This window comes from Pollachius pollachius (genome assembly GCF_949987615.1).
Source record: "Pollachius pollachius genome assembly, chromosome: 19".
NCBI lineage: Eukaryota > Metazoa > Chordata > Actinopteri > Gadiformes > Gadidae > Pollachius > Pollachius pollachius.
The window spans coordinates 15,338,603-15,361,797 of record NC_136952.1 but is presented as its reverse complement, the minus strand read 5'-3'; the positions used below and the strand labels follow the sequence as shown (position 1 = coordinate 15,361,797).

General features: G+C 46.7%; 1 protein-coding gene across 10 annotated transcripts in view; it reads left to right on the top strand.

The window, feature by feature from the left end:
• The window catches only part of tcf7l2 (transcription factor 7 like 2), a 95,373-nt gene that overhangs the window by 12,856 nt on the left and 59,322 nt on the right, over positions 1–23,195 (top strand). The window lies entirely within an intron of this gene.

Sequence of the window (23,195 nt, the reverse complement as noted above, 5' to 3'; positions counted from 1 at the left end):
GGCCCACATTAGTTGTGTGTGTTTATTTCTTCTTATAAGAAAAATTGTGGACCATCAGCATTCATGCAGTTATTACGACCACACAAGGAGAGCCATTCAATTAAATTGTCCATCCTCAAACAGTTAAACGTGATCAGAAAATCCAATAATTTAAGTGCGAAAAACCTTAGCTTGGATATGCTTCGGGATTACTTTACTGTTCTGACGACCAAAATCCCATACAATAAGATTAAGTTTCATTCAATACTATTGATCATTTATATCAATACATTGTCTAGATATAAGGATTTATCGGTCAGTGGGGCAGAATAAAAGGGGTTGAAAAGTATCAGTGCTACCATCCAGATCTCTGGGCAGGCAGACTGGAGATGCTACGACCAAAGGGACAGCTGTCAGGGCCCGGGCAGAGGAATTCACTGTGCTGTTTGAACAGGGGCTTGTCTCACAGCAAACCTGCAGGAACGTGGTGGGTGGAGGTGGGTGGAGGTGGGGGGAGGTGGGGGGAGGTTGGGGGAGGGGGAGGAAGTCCCTGTGTGTTTACATAGCTGAATTGTCCTCTGGGCCCTCGAGTGTCTAATGCACTACTGTTCAAACATTCACTAGTGACGAGATGACCCCTCCCCACACCACCACCTTCCCCTAACCCACCCTGCACTCCTGCTCAGTACCCTGTCTCTGCCTCCTTTGTGTTGGCATGTGTGTATTGTGTGTGTCCTATGGGTCTGTTTGAGTGGATGTGTTTATTAACTGGGTGATGCTGGTGGCATTTTTGTTAGAGGCCTTCCTGGTTACATTGTCTTTGCTAGATCAGCCTAGATAATCCTTTTTCAAAAAACATTTTGACCAAATGTTCTCGACAATAGAAATGGCTGCTTTTTAAGTCGCATTATGACAATTGACCAAAAACGATCCAAAATCCAAGAACATCTCCGGTAACAATATGTTTCTACCAAATCGGGATATCTGTCTTTTGTCTTAAATGCGGTGTCGGCCACCCACAGGCTCCGTTTCACATCCTGCTACAGATTCATTGTGTTAAACCCCTGGATCAGCGATGATTGATACTTCACCATCACATGGCTCATTTAAGTACCATAAGGGAGGACATGCTTTGAGAGAGGAAACATCTATATAGAGACACATGGATTGCCTGTAAGTGTATCCCACCAAACGTATCCCAGCCACCGAGGAGTCGGACATTGATGTACGGCGCAGTCGTCAAGCTAATTGCTGTTTGAATTACCTGTTATGATCTGGTGACAAATCTCCCGCACTCTCGCAGGCCGAGCAGAAAATGGAACCGGCAGGTTGGCGGTGGTGCCAGTGAGTGTGTAAACCTTGCTTCAACAAGATGGATAAATGCAATTATTGGGCGGACCTGGGGAGGTGAAAATCCATTTAAAGCCTGTAAAGCTAAGCAGGGGCCGTGGTTAATTCATTTGGCCAATTTACGGATGATGTACGAGTGTCAGGGTGCATTAGTCAGGCTGTGGGGAGCTGGGTGCTGGAGAGGGCCAGTACGGGGGGGGGGGGGTATGATGTAAAGATTCCCTCCAGTACCAACGGACTCTCCTTGCCTGGGACCTCTATGTTCTGCCCTCGCCCCGGCTGTCGCCCATTAGGGTGGACAATACAAATGAAGGCAGGGCAGGGGGATGACTAAAAGATGCACAGAGTCGGCTGAAGCTGGAATTGCTTTGCAAATGAGGCGGGAAGAGGCGGATGCGGTCGGCTGAGCCGGGGAGCGAGTTTAGCCAACATCTCCATACCTGGTGCTCAATCAGTCTCTGTTGGCCAGCGCTCTAACCTTGTAGCTGCCAAAGCTGTTTTACTGAAAGGAAAACACATGAAACTTTATACATACAATCTGCACTGCCTTGGGGTTTAGGTTTAGCCCTTATGCTCAATATGATGTTGGATTAGGACTGATGAAATACCCCTAAAAATAAGTTTGAAATTATGACTTTTTTTTATTTATACTTTCACCATTCATTTGAAGGCTTAGTTAACTTGGCCTTTTATAGTCACTGATGACAGTTAATACTTTACCTCTGTTTTAAATGTGCAGAGACTTGTACAGTAGATTTACTCTCCTGACTCAGAGCTTCTCCGATACTCTGCCTGTAGTTCAGAGCAATTCAAGTCGAGTTTCAATTGAGACGTTCACCAGGGCGTATTCATCAGTACCAGGCGCCAAGCTCACCTGAGTAACCAAACCGCCTCGGAAATTTAATCTAGATATCTGATCTGGGTTCGTCTCTGCTTGTGGCGTCTTATTGATAGATGTGTTTCTTTGTTTTCTCAAAAACGAAAAAAATACCAACACATCTCTAGTTCTCAGTATGCATTGCGAGTTTCCCGAGTTATAAATGTGTGTCTGCATTTGTGTGTGTGTGTGTGTTTTCTTTCTTAGGGGATGACTGATTGTAGCCGCGGTTTAGCTTTGCTTAGTTTGTGAGACTGCTATTGTCTCGCTGCAGCAAAACCACTCAACGGTTACACAAGACGAGTGGTATGCAAAAACAGTGGTTGGAGCAGCACAGAGCTGGGCTGCTGGGAGGCTTACGCTCCCAAGCCGGGCCTGAACCAGGGCAGGGCCTGGTGACGGAGAAATAAGAGACGGAGACGAGCTCTTCTCTCACCAGAGGACGGACAGCTTTTAAGTGGTGGGGCTCCCCTTAAGTGCTCCTCCATTCGCTTGCCGTGTGTGTGTGTGGGTTTGTGTGTGGGTGTGTGTGTCTGTGTGTGTGTGTGTGTGTCTGTGTGTGTGTGTGTGTGTGTGTATGTGTGTGTGTGTGTGTGTGTGTGTTACAGTGAAATATAAGTGTGTGACCGTGTTAAAATTTGCTTGTGTTGTGTCGGATCAGTTGCGTACTTCCACGAGTGTTTGTGTGTGTGATTGTGTGTGTGGCTGATTCAGTTGTGTTTGTGTGTGTTTGGGGGTGGGGGGGTTAGAGTATGTGTGCGCATATACGTGTGTTTTATATGTGTGTGTGTGTCAGGGTGTGTGTGAACACGCGACTGTTTGTGAATATGTGTGTGTGTTCTTTGTCCCTGGCACTGGATAGAAATGCTTTTCACCTGACTTCCATGCGGGCGGCCCAGCCCACAGAGCTGCAGCCTGGGGAGTGTGAGTGAATGCTGGGGGTTGTGGAGGACAGGTGCCCCGTCGGCCCTCCCGTGCCTGCTGAGCAGCTGCTGAGTTGGGGCTGTTAAACTCACGGTCATGGTGTCGTGGAAGGCATTAGCTCAAATTCCTCTTCCCACTTAGTTTTCAATGGTGCGCTTAGCCGTAGAGGCAAGTTAGGAGTTTAGGTCCCACTAGGACTCTACCTAAATGTTTTGGGGGGGGGGGGGGGGGGGGGGGGGGGGTCGTCGTTCAGTTTTTGTTTAAGTTTTGTCCATAGTTTTTGTCCATAATCAACTATATATACAACTCCTAGCTTATTATAATGAGTCATTGGTCATGCCCGGGCCTGTTAATAGACGCTTAATGTGCAAGCTCAAGAGCAAATGGTGACATATTCGAGTTGCGTTCACCAATCCCCCATTGCGTCAGGTGGAATGTATACCTTGGTGTGTCCCAGTTACCTAAATCCTATAAGAGCAAAGACAGTGGTATTCTGCAGCCTTGTCCTCTTCCCTCCAAGTAAAACTATAGTGCAACTGGACAGAAGAACAGGAAACCTTGTGTCCTCTGTGGGCAATCAAACACAAGCGATGTTCAGGGCCATATTTTTTCCCTTCCCAAATCCTTCCTGAGGTTTTCCAGGAGATGTTGCTAGTACACTCCTCTCTTGCAGTTTGGATCAGTTCAAGGATTGCATTCCCAAGGCCCTAATTGTAAAAATGTACAAGTCGCCATCATCTCTCCCCCCCAACCTCCCTCTCCCGAGTCCTTTCCTCACCCTCCTGGGATAACAACTGTTGGCTGCTGTCTATAGGCCAGTGGAATTCCTTATACCAACCCCCCCCCCCCCCCTCTAAAAAATGCTCCAGGGTTTTCTATACGCTCCTATGGATCGTTTTACAGCAGTTTGAGTCCGAGGTGGCGGGTAGACATGGCGCTCAACATGACTGTTGCTGTTTAGCGGCGTGGCTGCCGCTGTTGTTCAGGTCGACGGGAGCACACATGCTGTTCATGGCTTGGCTATATAAAGACAGACGTGGTCATAAAATGATTCAGCGCCGCCAACTTCCAGCCATGTTGTGTTTCTGTGTGCCGAGCCAACACGCAGGACGAGCGAAATAAAGAGACATTGAGTTCAGTGAGTCATTTACTGTGCATTGTATACCGGGTTTCTTATTTCTTTATTGCAGACGGTAAATGTTTACTTGAGAGTCAGTCAATGATAGGCTGTTAATGACATACTTTTGCCATTCCTCTCCGAGGCATCCGATCATAAGTCATTGCACGTGACACCCACTTGTCCAACCAGTTAATAGAGTGATCTGAAAAAAAGAGTTTACTCAGCAACGAATAATCCCCCTTCCCACCATCAACTGTAGGACTCGTAGTCAGATTGCAGCCTTTATCTTCTCCAGGACCCAAAGTCCAAGTTCAGTTATTTGGGAAGACGTGTTATCTGCCATCCCCCCCGCCGAGGTATAAGGCTTTCAAATTTAAACGATTGACCATGTTTAATTTATTATTCATCACCGATCCTCCGTGTTCAAAAAGATCAATGTGTCTGATTAAGTCTTATCAAGATGGAGGGTGGTGTCGAGTTATGTGTGGTCAGTGTTTGACTAGATGAGCGCGCAATTTCAACAGAGTCCTGTTTCTGGGCTCGGGGACTTGTGGTTTGGTTGGGGCCTCCCGGTCAGAGATGGGAGTTGGAGTGGTGAACGTTATGACACACTGTGCGAGTTGACCTCCAATTGTTCCCAGAGGCCAATCAGCGGAAGAAGCCAAGGAATGCTAGAGGTGGGAAAACATCCTCAGTCCAGAAAGTCTTCATCCGGGTATTTTTCAGATAGAAAAAACGAAAACGACATGTATGCTTTTGGAAGGCTAGGAAGAAACCAGAAAAGCCACTCATCCTTTCTCTTGCTCGTTTTTTTTTCTATGAGACAAACACTGGTCTTACATGGACCTCTGGTTGTATGCTTTCCCTCTGCTAGGCTACTGGGCGCTTCCTGATGCTTTCCCATTCCCCAAACCGTTAAAGCTTCTGGGAAATATGGGATCTGTTTTCTGTGGTGCGAATCACTGTGGTTTTAATAGCCCCATATGCACAGCATACATACATGTACCGGGTACATTTTTGGAAAAACACCACAAACCAAAATGTTTGGTTCAATAATTTTTAGCCAAAACGTTTATAGAATATTTGGCATTAAAACGCACATGAAAACATTGGCGACCGTTGACTGATGGGATCAACATTGGCCTTGCTTTTGCAATCTGTTAGTATTGAGTGTATAGATGTTGTTACCTATTATTATTTTATTGAAACAAATATAACTGTTGTGTCACTCACAGTAAGGTGTCCAAACTGTCCTCTGGCCTTAAGTCATCAGCGAGGTGGGGTATGGGAGGGTTGAATTTTTCTCACATTTCCATAGTAATCGCAGATGCTTGGCAACAGTCAAATATGTGACCCTAAACAACCCCCCCCCCAATGCCATTGATCCTCTCCTCCTCAGAGCACCAGATCCCAGGTTAAGTTTGTTTGTGTTTTTGTAATTTGGCAACTGACATGGGTAATGTTTGGTATAAAGTAATCGGGAGAGGCCATCTGTCCGGTGAGATTAGCGTTTTCTGCATAATTAAATGTGTGACCTCCGTGGTTGCTGAGCAGCCGCTAGCCAAGGGGCCTGAGCACCCTATTTAAGGCCAGGGGCCGTGTCTCGGTGTGGGTGAGGGTGTGTCTTCAAAACCAAGGATAGAGCTGGGCAAACAAGAGCAAGAGAAGAAATATCCTCTGTAGAGAGGTTTCTTTGTATTATAAATATATCACAAACACACACACACACACACACACACACACACACACACACACACACACACACCGGAATCAGCCAATGTCAAAGCCTGTGTCTCAAAGCGTCACTCAATTGGGGTGCGGCAGGCCGGGTGCTTGTGATCCCTGTGTGCATGCAGTGTAACGGGGGGCGAAGAGTGAAGCTGGCACCAAGGTGTGTGCATGACTTATGTTCTTGGGTAAGAGTTTGTGTGCGTCTGTCTGTGAATGTGCTTACATTGTGTTGTGTGTGTGTGTCTCTATATACCTCAATGTGTGTGTTTGTGAATGTGCCTGCACATTTGTTTGTGTGTGCTAGCCTCTGAGGTAGCATACGTTTACTTTGTGTGTTTCCATATGTCTGTCTTTCTGTGTGTGTGTGTGTGTGTGTGTGTGTGTGTGAGTGTGTGTGTGTGTGTGTGTGTGTGTGTGTGTGAGTGTGTGTGTGTGTGTGTGTGTGTGTGTGCGTGTGTGTATGTGGGCTCTGCTAGGTAGTTTCTGTTGGACCTGGTCCAAGGTCTGCTTCTCCTCATCTCTCCTCCAAGGCCTCAAAATTAGATTTCACACCAGATCTGGTGTGTAGTAGTAGGACATTAAAGAACCCCAGATAAGCTTGCTAATGAGGGCGTCTGTGTGTGTGTGTGTGTGTGTGTGTGTGTGTGTGTGTGTGTGTGTGTGTGTGTGTGTGTGTGTGTGTTGATGTATACATGCGTGGGTGTATGTTAGTGTTGGTTTGTGCATATACATGTGCACCTGTGTGTAAACAATCATGTGATCTTTCTTTCGGATGTGTTTTTGTGTGACTGAGCAAGTGTGTGTGTGCATGCAAGTATGTGTGTGTTTTTGTTTTACCAAGTGTATGTGCTTCAGTTTTGTGTGTGTGTGTGTGTGTGTGTGTCTGTGGTGTAAACACTTCTGAATAGTGTGTATCCTGCCCCCACTGTGGCGTCACTCTCCCAGTTTAGACGAGGGGGAGCGTACTAACAAACGCACCGTGATTACACAGAGGACACGCCGGCATCTCCAAACACAGGACACACCACTGAAAACACACACCAGCACGGTCTGCGCGGCCTGCGGACCGTATCTTGCAACACTTCTGCCCACCAGAACGCTACCAGGAGGCAGGAGTTGGGAGGAGAAAGTCAAATAAAAGCATTCTGGATCTGCCAAACGAAAATAACCATTTTAATTACTATGGTTATGCTGCGGTGGAGCCGCGCCGCTGCTGGCAGGGCCGGGGTGAGGTGGCACCGGACCCGGGGGACGGGCTTCAGGTCTGGGCTGGACTCCAGGGAAATTATAGGGTGGTGTGGAGGAGACTGTGGTGATGATGGTGGTTGTGGTAGACATGGGGTAGGCTCTTGTCTCTCCGCCTTCTCACCCCCCTTTTATCCCAGCGGCCATCCAAGGACCTGCTGCAATGGGGGAATTTGTCAATGTGCTGATTACTGGGAGTTTATGTTGGTCTACGTCAGGGATGAGCCTGTGAATGTTTCAATTACAGTAGTGGTTCATTGCGTTTTTAACTATTGGAATTTAATTTGATTACTTAATTTGATTAAGACTAAAATGTAAGATTATCAAATGAAAAAAAAAAAGGAATGAAAGGGCGACATTGAAGTCATAAGACCAATCTCACTCATCTTCACTTGAAAGATGTGTATCACAGTAAGACTAGTTTTTGTACTGGATACAAACACTACTAAACTGAACAAGGGAGCTTTTATTTTGCTGGAACTCCTCCTGGATCCGTTCATTTCCCTGAAGAAATCACGGAGTTAGCCCTGTGTGTTGGCGACCTTGTTTAGCTTCAAGCTGTGGGTTTCAAAGTTATTGTGCTTTGTGCCATCACTGTTTTCACAGTCGGCCATGGCTACACAGGCCTGTAGACTGACACAAACAGGGAAAACAAAACAAAAACAAAAGTATTAATTTAACTCTTAACATATGCTACTTCAGGACTATACCTCAGCCCCCCTTCTTTCTCCTGCCTGTTTCTTCTTAGTTATTTAATTATACTCTTTGCTACTGTTATTTATTTATTCACTATTTGACCTCAAGCTACCTGGAGAGTTCCTCAGTCCTTCCCTCACTCTTTCTCCTTGTCTCGCTCTCTTCTGTCACCCTCCTCCTGCCAACTTCTCTCTCTCTCTCTCTCTTTCCTCTCTCTCTCTCTCTCTCTCTCTCTCTCTCTTTCCTCTCTCTCTCTCTCGCTCTCTCAGCATGCGTTCTGATTACCTCTCCAAACTGGCAATAAGTTGATTGCTTTACAGGGATGATGTAAGCCCCTGCCCTAGGGTACATCAGGTTGGCTTTCTGCTGCTTTATCTCCTAAAGCCTAAATTAACAGCTGGTTTGGTCTGACTTCTCCTGGATCTGACTACAGGATTAGGCCCTGTTCTCATGTGAGTCAAGCCGGTTTGATTTATTGCGGGTCTATCAAGCAAGATCAATGGCTGCTCCGTTTGAAAGTAAATCCTTAATCGCTCTTTTGCACTTACGTGTCATCATTGTGAATTTCGTTCTCGTTCCCCCTCGTTCTCTCTTTTTCTTTTAGATTTTCTCCCTTTCTTGCCCACTCATTCTTATTCTTTCCCTTTTTTCTATCCCCCTGTCCCTCATTCTCATTCTCTCCTCCTCCTCCTCTCCTCCAGCCCTTCATCCCTCCATCCCTCCGTCCCTCCATCCCACCCCAAGGAGAGCAGCTCTGTAGGGGTATAGCGAGCCCCTGTCGATGGTATCACAGCGAATCACCGCATGGATTTTTTTCCTTCTTCTCCCCTCCCTTTTCCGCCCTCATTAGCCATCCATCGGAGCAAGGCAGGGCCCGCGAGCCCAGCTTTCACAGGCTCTAGGTCTGATCACCATCAGCCCCATCACCCACCAAGCACCACCACCACCATAACCTCGAAACGAGCCTTGCTCGCTCGCTTGTTTTGTCTCTCAGATCGCCTGCTCCTCCACAAGCCGTGACTGACTTGTCACTCAGCCCCCACGCGTCCACTTAAGCGTGGACGCCATTTTGTCAAGAGCTATTTTAACGTCTAGATCCTATAGCGCCTTGACAGCGGCGTCTGCATCGCTGAGCGCGGGCCGCCCGTCGATGGTATACATACAGGATATGGTAATGAGGGGCGCCACGAGCACTGCCAAAAGCTTTTTTTTGTTTTATTTTTACACGCTTTAGACGTTTTCTAAAATATGAATAAAGTGTATTTTGTGACAGTTGTCATAAAGGGGGTTGAAATGAGGGGCGAGACGGATTGGAATTTGATTTGCTGTAACTGTAACCGATATTTGCGGCTTGCCGCGTTGGGCGCTTGTTTTCTTTTAGGGCGCTTTCTGGGAGGGGTTGGTTTCATATCTCATCCTCTTCATCTGTTTCTCTTCCTCCTTTTCTTGTTCCTTCTCATTCTGTCTGGCTTGGATTTCTCAATACTTTTCTTAACTTTCCAGACAATTTCAACGACGAGCCCTCATTAATTTCTGACCCTGCTCACCTCCCACTTCATTTCCCCCCCGCTTCTAAAACAACCAAGTGCCTCTCTAAATTAGCCTCTTTTCTTGTACAACCCCACTCCCCCCCTCCGCAATCCTTCAAGTACTACTTAGTACTTTCCTTGCCCCCGCATTGTTTCCTCAGAGTTGTCCTAAAGTTTTCTGTGCTAATTGATTTAGTTTTGTGTTCTCATTTGTCCAGTGTGTGTACGGAGGGAAAGGGCCCTGGTGCCAATCAATGTAAAGCTCAGGTGTGTTTACTTCCTGGTTGGCAGCCAGACTTCCAGACCGGCTTGGGTGTGGGAGGGGCCGTGTAGGGGATAGGCGGTGGGATAGAGGGCGGGAGGGGAGGGGGGGGGGGGTGAGGATCCAAATCGACGGAATACGTGGGAAGGAAGGGCTTGCTGTCAGCCAGCTGGACCCCTTAATCCTATAGCCTTGGGGAGTGTGTGTGTGTGTGTGTGTGTGTGTGTGTGTGTGTGTGTGTGTGTGTGTGTGTGTGTGTGTGTGTGTGTGTGTGTGTGTGTGTGTGTGTGTGTGTGTGTGTGTGTTTCTTTATACGTCTGTTTGTCTCTAGTAGAGGTTTGTCAATTTTAGCACACCTTCTCCGGACCAGCTGTGCTCACTGTGTGTGTGTGTTGTGTTTGAGTGTGTTGTTTGTGAGAGACACACATAACCAGGACTTTGTGTGTTTGTGTGTTTACCTAGTCCTCTCTTTAACAACACACTGTATATTTATTTCAAGCCGACACAGTCTCCCCCAACCTTCCCCCCCCTTGATGTTTGAGGACGATGGGGATGTGGGAGGGAGGTAACAAACATCCCCTCCTCCCACATCCCCACTCCCTTCCTCATGGAATCAAACACTTCATCCAAATATCTTACCTCATGCACACCGTCAGCACTTTCTGTGGCACGTGTGGACACTCGTGCACTCGGATGCACACAAATGCATTGTTGGGTTGTTAGCGATAGCTAGCTAGTAGCTGGCTGATTGCATCATCCCCTGTCACTCATTAAGAGCAAAGCATGCTATTTAGCCACATTCCCTGCAAACCTGCTCTGTAGAGTCTCTCTCTCTGTCTCTCTCTCTCTCTCTCTCTCTCTTTTCCCCCTCCCCTTTTGCATATATCAGAGGCTGGCAGGCTAAGAGGCAGGGACTTCCCCACGCCACACTCCGAGCCTTTGATCCTTTCCTTTGGAGGTAACATCAAAAGGAGAGGCATAGAAAGGCAGCTACCACTGTGAAGTTCCCTGTTCAACTAGATGGCTTGGCTGAGGGCTCCCCCCCTTCCCTCCTCTCTTTCCCCCCCATGCTCCCATCACTGCATCCCTCAGCTGACAAAAACATATAGTTTTTAAAGCCAAAGTTTTCTTTTTTTCTCTGACTTGTATTTGTATTTATTTATTTTTTCCTCCAGGCCCTCACCTCTCTTGAACCTAACTGTCACAATGTACAACCCCCCCTCCTAAACAACACAACAAACAGTAGACTTACAGATAAAATACACAAAGATGCACTTGTCCCTTTTCCCTCCTTTTTTGATGCTATTGAAGTCCCATCCTTGCACTCTCTCTTCCCTCTCCCCCTCTCCCTCTCTCTCTCTTGCTTACTCTGTGTACCTCTCTCTATTCACTTGCCCTCTCTAGCTTGCCCTCTGCGTGTGATGGCAGGCAGCGGTACACATTGCAGCTGGTTGCATCAATGCCAAGACAGGCTCGACCGCCCTCCAACCCCACTCACCAGCAACAGAGCTGGGGAGGCAGCGCGTGTGGTGCTGATGGTGGTGGAGATAGATGGGGTTAGCAATAGGTAAAATGCCTTAGTTGGCACCACAGTGGTTGGTCAGAGAATGCTTTCAGATGAACCTGTTCTCTCCTGGAGGTGGAGGGAGAGGGAGAGGGAAGTGGAGGTGATAGATGGAGGAAGAGGTGAGGTTGAGATGGTGACGAAGAGGTTAATGGTATAGAGACTTAAGTCTGAGTTTGGTTCGTGTGCCTCTTTTTGAAGTGCGATGTTTCGTTATGCAGTGGAAATACACTGCATCAATTAAACCAAAACGATAACGACCCATTGTAGGGGTGTTGGTCAGTGGCATGCTGTTTACATGTTTCAAACCTGTAGGGTTTGAAACATGTAAACAGCTCCTTCCTCTCGATTCCATGCCCCTAGCCGCTCTGACGCCGCCAGTTAGTAAATAAGAGCCTAAAGACGCCTGGCGTTGGTTCTCTTCCTTCTTCTCTTCTACCTCCCTTTACCCCCCTCTGCTGCTTCCTTCTTCCCTCATAGATACATCTCCATCCCCCCTTTTGGTTGGCATATCATCATAATCATCATCCTCATTACGGCAGTGTTTTGCAGGGGCCGCTATCTCCACGTCAATCACGGCATGTGTGTGAAACACCGTTCGTAATGATCTCCATCCCTGGCTGCCTGCCCCCATCGCCCCCAGAAACAGCGCGCGCTCCCCAGCTAATAGATGCGAAATTAGACTGATCAATACATGGCCTCAGTTCGTTATTGACGGGTTATCGCGACGTGGGATTTCTGGCCGAGGGGTGTTCATACGGGGGGCTAGGCTACGAGGAAGCACAAGGAGGAGGTAGGAGAAGAAAATAAAAACCTGGCAAAGCGAGCCACACTGTTGTTGTCAGGTTATTTTTGTTATCCTTTCGCCTCGTTTTCGGGAGCTCTTTTCTCCTATAGTTTTTGAAGTGTCCAAATCGAACAGATGCCAAAAAATGGATTACTTTGTGTTTGTTCTTTTTTAAAATAGTTATTATGGAAAGAGAGACGTTCAAATGTGGGACTTGTGGGCATTGTAAAATTTAACACACATATGGAAACCGGAAGTAGGCAGGTCTCCAAGAGGTTAAGCACCACTTTTACCACAGTGGGGGGGTTTAACTCATGGTCAGTCAAACAATCAGCCCCCCAACCCTGTCTGACATAGATTTATGAAACCTGGTATCTGGGCCTTATTTAACATGCTAAACAATTTTGCCTCAAGGACCCATAAAGTCTGCCTGAATACACATTTCTGTACATTAAAGTTTTGGATAACCTTGAAAACACCTAGAGACTTGAAACTTGGCGCTGAAAATGGCACAAACGACGAGTTGGCTTATGCAACCACACATTTTCTTCAGAAAATGCACACGACAACATGCCTAGTTTGTATTGTAATTTGCTGTTTTAGTGTGTCTATTTTTTTGCTTTTTCGTTGTTGTTTGTTATTGTTAGGGCATTTATACTTGCCTTTAAACATTTCATCTTGTGATTTAAGATGATGATGTTAAAAGATGGCATCCCTGTCCCTCCTCAAATCCGTTTAGCCGACTGACTGCTTGGAGCTCACTAATCACCTGCTCTGCACTGTGAAATGAGGGCGGGGGGACATTGTAAAACACCATATTAAAGGGTCATCAATAATCGGCTTGTGTTACCATGCTTTAGTTGCAGGGGAGGAGAGGGAGGTAGTGTGCGTAAGTTTGTTAATATACTGTATATATGAGGGTTAATGTTTTTGCGATGGGGGCATGGATGGATCCTCATATGATTCAGCGGTAATTAACCATGAGCTCTCCGTGCGTGGGTGTGTTTATCTCCTATGCGTGTGTGTGTGAGGTGGAGGGGGGGGTGAAGCAGAGGGCACATCAGGGCCTCATTGGCTGAGGTGATTTGCCGGGGGCCACTTGTTCAGGTTATGGAGTGACGTGGAGGGTGGTTGGGTGGTTGGGGGAGGGGGGGGGATGCGGCAGAGAGGTTTACTCACCTACCAACCTCTACCTTCCTCTGGCCTGAGCCGAGCAACAGCCTCCCCTCACCCGCCCAGGGTGTTATTGCCTGGTAGCATCTCCTGTTTTAATGAGGTCCTCTAAGCTGCTCCTTATGACTTACGTATTCATTAAGCTAGTGCAGCCCGGCAAGCGCATACTAAATCGGCTACTATAATGATACATTTAATGGGGTGGAAAGACCAGGGTGACATTGGCACAAGTCACGAGACCGTCAACACTTGGGCCAACACTCAAGTGGGTTGAGGATGTTCAGTTTGTTGTTCTGTTGACGATTAAAGGTTGTGCAGATAGTGATATAATTGACTGTTGACTGTTCATCATATTCATTCTTTATTTGACTGTTTTACTATATTCTACTAAAGTTCCAGGAATATAATGCATAGACAACTTCAAAAAGGCTTTATATAGTATAGCTTTATTACATAACTATGAGGTTAGATGCTGTTTCATTACAATGTTAAAATTAGTAATACAGAGCATATGTAGCATCATATTATATTTAAATTAGGTTGTTTTAGCATTCTATGGACTGAAAATGTACACCCGATTTTGACTAGAAACCCTAGAATTACAATTATTCTGTACTTCAGACCTGCTCAGGGAGCCATCTTCATGAATATGGAGCTAAAATGTCTTCAAGGTGTGTGTATTTGTGTGTGTGTGTGTGTCTGTGTGTGTGTGTGTGTGTGTGTGTGTGTGTGTGTGTGTGTGTGTGTGTGTGTGTGTGTGTGTGTGTGTGTGTGTGTGTGCCCAATACACTGAGAACACACAACACAGAGCCTGTTTCTTGTGTGCCAGTCTTTGTTGAAGATTAATTGCCTGCTTGTACATATGTGTGATTCCTTCCTCTTAATGCTTTCTGAAGCATAGATGTGCGTAGGTGGTAATGTGTGTATATGCATGCGTGTGCGTGTTGGTGTGCGCTCGCTTCGACTGCATGTAAGGCATTGTAAAACCTGAGCGTACACATTCTCTTCCTGCAAGGCTTGTTTCCGAGCTTCCTCACACTCAACCTGCCATTTAACTAATTCATAGTGAACTGGCGTCAAGCAAAACTAGACTGCCAACATCAAAAGCTAGCGTTCAGCACTTCCTCCAGCGCTACGCGGCAAAACATGGAATATTCGAGGAGGAGATGTAGGCGCCGCGGTCGACTCCCCAGCTCTCCCTCGCCAAAGGCCCCCGAGTCCGCTATACTCTCCTGGTAACCCAGCATCACCACCACCACCACCACCACCACCACCACCAACTCTCCCCCCCGATAAGAAACACAGGCGCTGATAGCGTGGAGTTGATCGACTTCCTGCTTCCTGTTGTCTGACCTCGGGTGAGGCACGGGTGAAGCCGTTGTCAGTGTCTGGTGGTGATGGGGGTCTGTGAGTGCGTTCTCGTTAGAGATGGGGATGAGTGTTGATCCAAGATTTTCAGATTCAATACAGAGTGATTTTCTTATTACTAGGGGGGTTTACTATCATGGGTTCAGGGGTCATCATAAGAGGGAGACTGTAGATGAAGGTAAAGGTAGACCTGGTGGTATTCTAGTTGTACTGGCAGTAGTATAAACTGAGAGGGGTCATACGTGTTGTATCAGTTAGCCTAACCACCCGTGTTTGAATTACAATAAATACTCCAATCTAAAACACGTGAAAACAACATGCACAATCTTAGAACTGGACACCACATATTTCCATACAATACTAGCACACTTTTTTTTTGTGAGTCACAACCACAATGTTCATTTCTTATTTTTTTCTTGTACTTTAGGGTTTAGAGGGGGAGGTCAACATAAGGTCACATTCAAGAACAGTCTTGGGAGTTCAGCAACCCAGTGCCAACTAGAAGGTGCTAGGTGTGTGTGCTGTTAGACTAGCATAGCTCTAGATACCCCCTGATGCTAAACGCTAAGCATTTGGCCTGTTCATTAACAATCACTCCCACTGGCTCTTCAGTCCCCAGGCTCTATTTTTAGAGCGGCCCAGAGATACACTTAATGACTTGAGGGAGGAGGAGGGGAGGCAGGGTAGAACATGCCCACAATCAGTAAGGGAGTCTTGTTTACTTTGTTGGCCTTGATGTTGTGTGTTGCGTGCCCTGTCCCATCTGTGGTTAATGCAGGGTTACACATTAATGCGAGGTTTAGGCGAGTTGTTTTCTGCTTTTATCTAATTATCCTTTAGGATTTCAGTAGAGTTTATTTCTAGTTCGTTTCTGACTGTTGGCCATATATAATAGAACTGGGCTGAAATTTGGGCTGTCAGTAATTGCTTAGACCTTCCTTGTGCTGGTTGCACTTTCAGGACTAAGTTGAAACTCTCTGCTCAAGCAGCTGGTATTTGAACAGCGCATTTGTCCACACCTGCTAAACAAACGGCGCCGGGAGCACGACCATGCTTATCTTGGAGAGCTGCGTTCAAGAGAGTGTAGCTCACTTCCACTACAGGCCTGATAACACTCCAGAGTTCAGATGTGTATATTCAAGTAAAGTCACTCACAAAGAACCCTAACCTTTCGAACAAAAGACATTGAGCAGTGGCGAGGAAGGTAACAACTGGCTGGTTTGCTAGCATTTAAGGTTGGTTAGCATTACCTATCCATTCACCTATCAACACTGCAGAGCTTAGCGGTTTGATTCCCACTGGGGCCGACCATGCTATTATTGTATGCACTCAGGGTATTGTCAGATGGTTTGGATAATAGTGACCATCAAATGGCATAAGCTTATTGATTGAATCTATAAGTGTGTTCGTTGGGTTTTGAAGGATAGTAATGAAATAGGGAAGACAGAGGAGGGTTGGGGGAGCACGTTGGGGGAGGGATGGATGGGGGGAGAGGGGGAGACAGGAGGGTTGAGGAGCAGGTCGGCTGCTACAGTACAGTGAAGGGCCAGAAGAACCTCCACTCTACCCCCCCTCCCTACCCCTGACTCCCCTTTCTGCTCCCAGAGGTTCTGGCTTTGGAGTAAATACAGGCCCGAAGGACCACCTCCCCAATCCCCCCACCACCTCCCCCCCCCCCCCCCAGCCCCGGGGCTCTCAAACCCCAGGCCTTCCCACATTCCGCTTTTATTTTCCTGGTTGCAAAACGCCTCTGGCTATGAGAGCTGGTGGGGGCTTTTATTTTTTTAAATATATCTTCTCATAAAATGTGTATTAGAAGAACTAAAGCCTTAGTGAAGGGCCTTCTGGTGTGGACTAACTTTTACCCAGTTTTTTAGCTCCGACTTCTTTTGTCTACGTTTTCTTTCACTTTTTTCCCCTTTTTTGTTTTTTAGGTATGTAGGTCTTACAAATCTATTCCCTTATCTTTTGTCTGCTACACACACAAGTGCACACACGCAAGCACACATGCAAGCACAAACGCAAGCACACAGGCAAGCACACGCACAGAGGCAGGCAAACGCACACACACGCAAACACACATACACACACACACACACATACACACACACACACACACACACACACACACATACACACACACATGTGCACACACACACACACAGCCGAGCAGTATATTACATGCAGAGGGGCCTTTATTTTATAACCAGGGGGATTTGAGGAGGTCTGGCTTGCATTAGGTACCCCCCTCCTTAAATTGCACAAAATTACCCTCCCCACCCAGACAATTGATGTGTTTGTTTAAGCACATGAGCACGTCTTCCCGTGCACCTGCAGTACAGACCGTGACACCTAGTGGGTGTCTGCAGCTCGTTTTCAGATCCCCACCGACTCCTCCTTCGCTTTTCTTCATAAAACGGCTACACGCGACTAGCAAAGATGGAGTAATCTTTTAAACCGACTCTGTGAACGGCCCAGATTTGAGTTGGATCTGTGGCCCAGCCTTGATCATCTGAAGATTTAAATAAAGCTCTTCATGCCAGGAGCGTGAGTGAACCGTGCAAGAGATGTCCGCTGTAATTTGCATGGTTGCTCTAAATGGGAAGGGGGGGGGAGGAACGAACAGTGCATAGAATCACATTGGTTCTAGTTCAAGTGTGCTTTATTAACCATCCTTGACTTCCCAAAAGGTGCAGGGTGGTTGGTATTAAACTCTTGAGGGGAAAGGTTGTAGGATCAACGCCCCTCTGAATCCCAAGCAGGCTGTGAGCGACCTTGAGCTAACTGATTCCGGATGACTTCTGTTAACTTTATATCACTTAATAAACGTAATAATGGTTCCTTTATTACATTACCCTAAGTTCCCTCATTCGTAGAATAATGATCATATTAGTTGTTGCTGTCCTAAAACTAAATTAAGTTTAAACAAATAGATAAAACCAAACAGAAGCTTAAAATGAAACAAATACAGTAGAGTGACTGATGCTGCTTTTGATTTAGTGCCAATCCAGCTTTAACCTGAGCGTTGAGCTCATCTCGCGTGTCCATGTCAACCCCAGATATGAGTTGTATGGAAAACCAGGTGGGCACGGTTCAGCCCTGGCTGGTTCTAAAGGTTGTACAGTCATATCGAAAGTAGCAGAGGGCACATATTATATTTCACTTCTCTCTCTCTCTCTCTCTCTCTCTCTCTCTCTCTCTCTCTCTCTCTCTCTCTCTCTCTCAAAGCGAAGGAGTAGAGCCATGGAAAAATATCACTCATCATTCAAACAATCTGAATCCATCCAAAATGTCCTCCTGTTCTTCCATCCATTCATCTTCTCCTTCTATAATTTCTGCTGCGTCTCTGTGTGATGGATATTATAAACACACACACATGGCTCCTGAACCATTTGGTTATTTTGGGGGCCAGTCTGTAGATGGATGTTATCCCTGCTCCCAGGGGTCCCGTTGGAACCCACACCGCTGTCTGGGAGCCATCGTTGGCACACTGTCTCCGAGCTTATGCCTTTTAATCCAAAACAAAACCAACATGCCTGGTTGTAGCCTTGTTGGTCCATGGTAGGCAGCAATTAAAGGGCTTCTAGCTGCAAATGGCTCGCAGCTAATGGCTAACTTTATGACGGTCAGCCATTAAGGTCCTACGTTTGCTATGGCTAATAATTAGATTAGCCAAACAAGCTCTACAATTTGCGCACAGTTTAATGTGACAAGTTATTTGGATTGCTTGATTGCCTCATCGTTTGTGTTTGTTGTCTGTCACTAGACGTACAGGCAAGGTTTCTGCAGTTTGATTGTGTGTCTGCCATTTATCGTTTGGCAGACACTTTCATCCAAAGTGAGTTTGTGAACAATCAATGCCTAAAAGGCATTGCCTTCAATCAAGCATCCGTCGTAACTTGAGTGTTAATCGCAATCGTGTGGCCATTTAATTGCATCTTAACACACTAATGTGTTGAAATGTATTAAAATGACCACAAGGACACGTTCAACATTGCACAGAGAATGTATATGGAAAGGGGCCGCAGAGATGTAGCTGGGTGTGGTGGTGTTGTCGGGCAGTCCTGTCCCCATGGGTACCGGAGCAGCCAAAAAAAGTGTGTGGGCCAGTTAAACCAGGAACCGCTGGCGTTTGGCAAGGACATGTTAGGATGCTGTGTGCCTGCCAGGCTGCCCCCCTCACCCCTGTCCCCCCACCCAGTTGGTCTCCTGCCATAGCGTTCTATCTGTCATAGACGGTGCTGCTGGGGCTGTGGGCCGCTGGGTCCGGGTGTGGTGGGGGGGGGGTGCTTGTTTGCACTGCGTTGACAGTGGGTGTATATGTGGGCTAAGACTCGCTGGTCACATGCCAAACATTGGCTGAGCAGCAGAGACTCGGGTACGGGGGAGCGCTCAAACCAATGCAATTCGAATGCATTTTCCTTAACTGAGAGTTGAACACGTTAGCGATCAATAATCGATTATAAGATAATAAGATGAAAAACATATGTCAAACAGTTCCAACATTTGTTTTTGCGAAACGTTAATTCATGAGGTACGACCAATTTTCTCACTCGAAACGGCTGTTCTTGTCCTGTTCTTCATTCAACAAATGGTGCCGCCAAATAAAACAATGTCAAATGTGGTGCAACTACTGCCATTTCTAGACTAACAGGGCAGACAAAACCAAACACATGTTTTAAGAAATGGTTCAAGAAACCGACATTGTCGGTTAATACATTTTTTATCGGTTAAATTCTCAACAGAGATTAATCGATAAATGATTAATCATTAACATCCCTATTTTGAAGATTAACTCTTTTTTTCTTTTGCAATTTTTATTTTCCAATATTTTAGCCCTTTCTAATGTTTTGTTTGCCGGGAGAATGGATTTTGGAGTGGGTGAGTATATGGGGAGTAATCTATAAATATGGAGGGATAAAATATACTAACCATCCAGGAGAGCAGATACTTCTTCCAGGAGATAAAGCAATGAGAACGAGAGAGAGATGGAGGGAGGGAAAGGGAAATGGTTTGGGAGAGAGACATAGAGAGGGGCGAGAGAGAGTGAGGGAGTTCATCCTTGTGTAAAGACTTGGACAAGGCTCTTGTCTTTCAGTTCATCAGAGACAATTGAGTCTTTCAGCTCCTATTGTGCGATCGACTGGGAGAGGAGAGTGGGGAGGAGGAGGGGGGAGAGAGGCAGGGGAGGGGAGAGAGAGGCGAAGAGGAGGGGGGAGAGCGGCAAGGAGGAGTGGGGAGATTGGCTAGCAGGAGGGGGAGAGTTGTGAGGAGTGGGGTGAGAGAGGGATGGGGGAAGGGGGGAGAGAGGGGAGGAGGAAGGGGGGAGAGAGGGGAGGAGGAAGGGGGGTACGGTTGCTCAGGCTAGGGGCAGGGAGAGAAAGTAGGTGAGCTGGCTTTGGGGAGAACCCATCTTCATCAGCTGCAACAAGTTTATTGGGGAGTTTATTTTTTAAGTGTGTGTGTGTGTGTGTCTGTGTGTGTGTGTGGGATGGCAGCGCTAGGACAGGAAGAGTGAGGTGGAGGGAGAGAGAGTTATCTTGGAACTGCACAGTAATTTGTCACATCGGAATGGCTCTTGAGTTACCGAGAGGCCCCCCCTCATAGCAGGGAAGTTTTCAGCCTGGAGAGAGAAGGAGGAGGAGGAGGGGTTGGAGTAGGGGGTGGTTCGGGGGGGGGGGAGGTCAAAGGTCACGGCCTACTCAAGCCTGGGCAGCATGTCCGTTGGCGGGGTGACTAACAGCAGGGGGGGGTCTGGAGTGAGAAAAAGGCGGCCATGGAAGACCATGGCGTTGGTGGTGGGGGGCGGGGGGTACCCTTGGGGTAGGGGTGGTGCAGTACAGTGGGTGGTGGAGTGCTTGCCAGCGCTTGGTTTTCCTTGGCATGCTCGTGGAACCTGCAGGCGAGATTAGTGTGTGAGAACATTTGCTGGGCTGAAGTGGAGGCGCTTGTCGGGGCATGTGTCCTATTACCCTCCTTCGCTCTTTGTCTTTCTCTCTCTCGCTCGCTCTCTTTCTCCGTCTGTCTCTGTCTTTTTCTCTCTCTCTCTCCTTCTTTCTTTGTCTCTAGTGTGCTGTCTTTCTCTCCTCTATCTCGTTTCTGTTATTTTACTCTTTAGCTATCTTATTTGCCTTCACTCTCTTGACTTGACTTGACTTGAGAGTTGACTGTTACTATCCGTCTTGTTTGGTTTTCTCCCCCACCAGTGGGTCACCTTTCACTTAGCTCTTGGGCACGGTCGCTGACTCTTTGCATCTTTGCAAGTGTTCGCTGCATTTGTTTGATAATGTGATTGGATTGGTAAGCTACAGCCCCAATATGCAACAACCTTGCAGTTTAACTTATGTACTTTTCCCAATTTATAACTCCCATAAACCTACATTTGGTCCCATTACCACCCGCTTGCTCACCAGAAAAGAATTACGTTTACTTCACGGTTAATTAAAAGTACATTTTAATTTAGGGTTGGAGTGCCGAAACCAGTGACTCTTTTCACAAGAGCGCGTGAGTCGTTTAACACAAAGCAGGGAGAGCTCACAGTGTTCTACACGTTGTGCTCATACCCAGCACACACCTCGTGTCATCAGAAATGGATCCAGCCTATCAATGGCTCAATGTGCACAGTTATGCAAATCATCTGACCTGCTTACATCATGCTCTTACGCCATGGGCTGACATCATCAGACCCGTTTCCAGCCCTTTGCAGACACCGCCACTTCCAGTGTACAGTTTACAGCAAAATGTGTTTTTATATTTCGCCTTTTTGTATAAAAAAGATCCACACTGAAGCACTGGTGGAGTCCAGCATGTGTAGTCTTTATAAAGACGTCGGCAGGGGTCTACCGTCCGGCCCGCTCTCAAGGACTCTCTGACACAGCCGGATGCTGTATTGAATAACCTCAAACTGCACATCACAGCACACTTCACACTCTCGGCTTTCCCTCGCACCCTTAACACTCAAGGAATCCCCCTCCTCTATCTCCCCCGCCCCCCTCCCTCCTCATGTCCGTGTTGACTTCACAGCAATTAAGGACCAATATAAAAAGGTCTCTAAAAACATTACAGCACAAGCCGCCAACATCACAGCTTCATCATTGTTTTACAGTAAAGTGGTTTGTGGGAGAAGAGAGGGGATAACATCATCTGGTGGGACTCAAGGTGTATTTGCCTTCGTCCTTTTCTTTTTTAGTGGGATGATCCCCAAGACCAAAACTTAAACGCCTTAACCCCCCCCTCCATTTTTTTTGGAGAGCGGGCTGTGAGAACGCGTATAAACAAGTGTAAACAAACCTCTGTGTTTAGCAGTAAAAGTCCCTCCTGAGGGGCGTCAATGAGTAGTAATGGAAGTGATTTTATTTATCCTGGTACATGCTGTAGCCCGGGCCATGGAAGGGCCTGGCAGACACCCCCCGGGGTGAACTCTTGGATAATAACCACTGATTTAAAAACACAAACACACACACACGAACAGCTTAAATCTAGACTACCTGTATCCATAAAAGAATGAAAAGGCTTGTTTGCGGTCACACAGGTAGTGAAGTGTTAGAGCAATCGGTTTATCGCTGAAGCCTAATTAGAGGCCTTGCGATATAACCCCACACATCAGGGTGTCAGACCATCTCCTCGTGGACGCTTTGGCCCATGTGTTTCTGCGCTTGAGAGGGAGAAGAGGGAGACGGAGAGGCAAGGAGAGGATTGTGATAAAGGCAGAGTCAATCATTTATAAGAGTGGAGTCATGAGGTACAGCCGCAGAGGGATGGGTCGAGGCGCCTCGGTTTAAACTTTTTATGAGTTCTTCTGGCTGCTGCTAATAAAATTCATTTTTATCTCCAACGGTCACCGGCATGGCATTAGGTCATTTAGGTCCACTACCCCGCCTTACATCCACCTAGCGAAGTGAATGACTCACCTCCTCTGTATAGATCCGGTGTTCACTTTCTGAAAATGCAACATCCCTTCTCCTAGTCCATTATTAATCTCCCATTTTACCGACCGCTGGGAGCAGGCTGCTAAACGGGAATATTTGTACTGTAGTAACAATGTATAATTTAGCTTTACAGGGCTTCTGTGTGCGTGTCCTGCACATAATACTGCCTTGCTGCTTTTTAAAGGGGCAGTATGTCCTAAAAGTCGAATCCAAGGGAGAGCAGCATCTCTGGTGAAATTCTGTAACCATTTTGCAATACTGCTTCTGGTAAGCTTAAATTAAATGTTCCCTTCGTATAATGATATCATTGTCATATTGACAATGATGTTTGTTGATGTGTTTGCTGGTGTTTTTCTTTGCTAAAAAGTTTGATAATAATGTAGGTCAGGTCACATACATTTCATGCCATTCATCACAGTAACAGTCTCAAAGGGCTTCACAGGCCCACATTATACATAAATCCCTAACCCTAAACCCTCTGAAGGACAAAAGGACTGGGAAGACCTATAATGATATAATGGTAGCCTTAATACAGGGCAGAAGTTAACATTCAGTTAATAGATGTTTAATAATTTAAGAAATCAATTTAGGCTGCAGCTCGATCACACCCCACACAAGTCATTGTCTCTTCTCTGTCCTTTTACGTTTTGTGGTTGTCTATT